We start from the raw sequence: 4,233 nt of genomic DNA, 5'->3' as shown, positions 1-4,233 counted from the left end.
TGCCCCGTCTTGCCTTGGGCAATTATGGGAATCACCTTGCCTCGCCTTGCAAGGACAATTATAGAAATCGCCTTTCCTTACCTTGCCTCGGGCAATTCTGGGAATCGTCTTGTCTTGCCTTGCAAGGGTGATTCTAGGAATCACCTTACGTTGCCTTGCTTCAAGCGATTCTAGGAATTGCCTTGCCCCGCCTTGAAAGAGAGATTCCAGAAATCACCTTGCCCCACCTTACAAGGGTGATTCTAGGAATCACCTTGCCTCGGGTAATTTTGAGAATCGTCATTGGGTGTAATAAACAACCTAACATTTAATTTCAAATCTAGTAGTTTGTAAACTTCGAGGCACAACACTAGAAATCATGAATCGCCTTGCCCCGCCTTGCCTCGGGCGATTCCGGGAATCTCCTTGCCCCACCTTGAAAGGACGATTTTGGGAATTGCTTTGCCCCAGGTCGGGAATCAACTTACCCCGCCTTGCAAGGGACTTTACAAGAATCGCCTTGCCCCACGTTGCCTAGGACGATTTTGAGAATTGCCTTACCCCGGGTGATTCCGAGAATCACCTTGCAAGGGTGATTCTGGGAATCACCTTGCCTCGTCAAGGAAAGGGGGATTCCAGGAATCACTTTGCCTTGCTAGGGCAAGGGTGATTCTGTGAATTTCCTTGCCCCGGCTTTCCCCATGCAATTCCAAGAAATGCCTTGCTCCTCTTTACAAGGGCGATTCTGGGAATCACCTTACAAGAGAATTTTGGGAATCGTGTGGCCTCACCTTACAAGGGAGATATCAGGAATCACCTTACCTCGCCTTGCCCCGGCCGATTTCAGGAATCACCTTGCCCTGCCTTGCAAGGGAAATTATGGGAATTGCTTTGCCCCACCTTTTTTAATTTTTCTTAGGGCTACATTGTTCTTTGATTTGATAATTTCATTTCTTCATTTCTACATTAAATTTACCCCATTTCATCATAACATTATTTAGATTTACATCATTATTCAACAACATATACAACTATGTAGAAAGAAAAATATCATCATTAATGCAGCATAACATAAAGGAACAATAGAAGAAAAACACTCCCACATAGAGACACCAAGACTGGTCAAAGACCAGGGAAAACGAGAGTACAATTATCCATATCTTCATCCATACAACTATCTAGCAAAAATTAACTAAACAACATCAATGAAATGAACCCAACAATGCTCATACTCAAAACCATGTAATGAACTGTCACTATCTGTGGTCAACTGTTGAACACTGCGGTCAACGAGCTAAAACTTCAGACAACTGAAATTTCAAAACTTAGGTCCCATTCACATGGAGGAGGAGTCATGCATGCGACTACCAGGTTCCAGTCATTCCCTTGAGTCTGTAAGTCATCGACTGCAATCAAAATCAGCCTTTGGAAAGCTTGCGATTGTGACTAAGAAACCCTAGATGCCAGTTGCATGGAGGATGTGTTGTGCATGTGACTAAAAAGATTTAGTCACATGGATGAGCTAGACAGCGAGCGACTGCAGTCGAGATCTCTCTGTGTCATGCTTATCACTGAGGCCCAAAACCCTAAAACAAAAATGTGAGCTTCAAACCATGCAACTTCTCCTTCGTGCGAACCCATTCTCCACGGATGTGCCTCAGACCTGTGCGAACCAAAAACAAGAAAGGGAATATAATAATGTCTCACGATGATGTCTAAATGAGGTTGAGGTCACTTGTATTTATAGCCTTCCAAGGGTTTCCAATTTTCTTTAGGGTCAACCTAATCAAATATGCATATGTGGGCTTTTAATTCAAAAATGCACTTTCCCTTGTCCAACTTAGATGATCTTTAGGTCGATTTTTGTCCTCTTGAAAAGAGGAATTCAATGAAATCATCATCTCCATAAAATGATCTATCCTAAGTGGAATTTGGCCCTAGTATCCAATTTTAACACTCCCTCTCAACTAGGGAGAATTCCACCTGCATCATATCAATGTATCATGTCATCAAATCATATCCAATGTCAAGTATCTCATCATCTAGTATCGTCATTGTTCATCTCGATTCATCTCTTAGTTATCTCTTGATTGAACTTGCTCATATGTTGAACATTATTGAATCTAAAAGAATAATTTGACATAGGAGTGGAGCCTAAGCTACCACCCTCTATTCATCGGGGAGCCATTGCTACCACCTGGAGTCATTGCCAATGGGGATCCCAATGCTACCACCTAGGAAACATCAATGGGGATCCAATTCTATGAACCACATCATTAGCAAAGAGCATATCATTAAGGAGAACATCTAAACCTAGAACCACATCGAGTAGCACATATCAACCCATAATATCATGGGGAAGCTAAACATCTATGACCACATATCGAGAAATAGGTGATATAGGGGAGCACATATCAACCCATCCTATTGCCTACCAATATTCCCAACAATGACCCCAAAGAGTCATGTGGTATAATAATTGCATCATAATTTGAGCTTGGGCTAGATACCTAACTTACTAAAAGGTAAGGATCACATGCCCCAAGCCTCCTCAACCTGGTTGCCAGACAGGGACGGACAATTCCAACAAGCCCGAGTTGCAGGTATGATGACAACTGGGGTATACTCTACAAAGACAAAGATAGGGGAGAAACATCTCCAATCCTATAGGTAACAGATATGCGTGATACACTATTTTCCAAATATCCCTCCACCCCAAGAGCCTTCCATCTCAATTCCACACTGTGGGAGCTCAAACAGGGGGGAAAAGTTGGTTCAGTGTCCTCGATCAACGATTCTCTCTGTAGATCAAGATATATATCATCGTGCTCATATCTGGTAATCATTATATGTCAATAGTTTTTGTCTCCTATTCATACAGTACATCAAATCAAATATCATATTAGAACAAAAATATACATATATATCACAAAAAGGATAGCATAATCATCCTCCCTCTCATGGAGGCAACAACCACAAGTCTAAGATTGTCTCGTAGAGTATTAGTGTCTCAATATATGAGGGCATCTCAGTCCATCTATATATGATATTCTTTGCCAATCAGTTCCCTCTCTTTGTCATTGCAATGTATCCCTATCATATCCAGAACCTTCTCAAATAAATTTCCAAAGAAATTCTTCATCTCGCCTCACAACTATCCATTTTAGCAACATCATACTTGACCTCGGTCGTACTTAAAGCTATAAACTTCTCATCAAAAATATCATGGAAAATCTCATACTAAGGCAACACCCAAATGCACTCATCAATAATGATCCCAAACAACATTAATACATCCATGTAGTCACATATCGTAATACAAATATCTTAGATTAAAAATTGATCATCCCATGCAAATATCTCGAAGGGTGCTTGGCGAAAACTCAATGTGTATGAAGCAACTCAATCATGAATTGACTCAGGTTCTATTTATTACATACATGTATAGATGGGTGTTCAAATGGAACATCAATGCTTTAATAAATTGTCGGTTTCCAAGTCAAGTTCAACAATATCTCTTCACAACTTCTTCAAATTCAATTAGAGTCTCCAAGGATTATGCATTTCCACTTTCCAAAAATTCTTTAATAGCTTCACGATATAGATTTTATTTTCCAAACTCCAAGACATGATACATCATGTCATGATTCTTCATTTTGAACTTCAGAGGCCATATCCCTCTTACTTTGATCATCCAAGACTCATTACCTGTCAAGAATAGGCCATCAGCATATAAAACCAAAATCAAAGCCATACCTTGGACCCCTTTTGAAGTAGAGGTTTGTATCACACCTCTTCTTGGCTTCACCAAGTAATTGTCAATGCGGACATACTACGCTTGGGGAACTTGCTTCGTACAATTATTTTTGCAAACATAACACTTTACAAAACCAATCTATTCAACCTTACATAAATCAATATTGTGCAATCAAATCAACTAAGTCATCTTATCAAAGTTTAGAATCTAGATACAAGATAATATCAAAAACATCAAATTCTTTAGACTAGGTGATAGGTAGTGCTTTCATCTTTTATCATGCCAACGAGATGTCATTTACCAAGGAATATCAATCTTCATAAATTCATCCTCATGATCTTAATATAAATCATTTATGTCACTAGATGCAAATGCATATACCAAGGATAAGTCATTGGAAGTCACTATGCACATATAACATTGTTATCAAGACAAATCATCAATCATCAATTCAAATCATTAGTCATCAGGTCAAAACTCAATTTTGCTATCATAGT

This window comes from Pinus tabuliformis, chromosome 7 (genome assembly GCF_031772625.1).
Source record: "Pinus tabuliformis cultivar Carrire ecotype Pingquan chromosome 7, CPIR1, whole genome shotgun sequence".
NCBI lineage: Eukaryota > Viridiplantae > Streptophyta > Pinopsida > Pinales > Pinaceae > Pinus > Pinus tabuliformis.
This window is presented reverse-complemented; position numbering follows the sequence as displayed.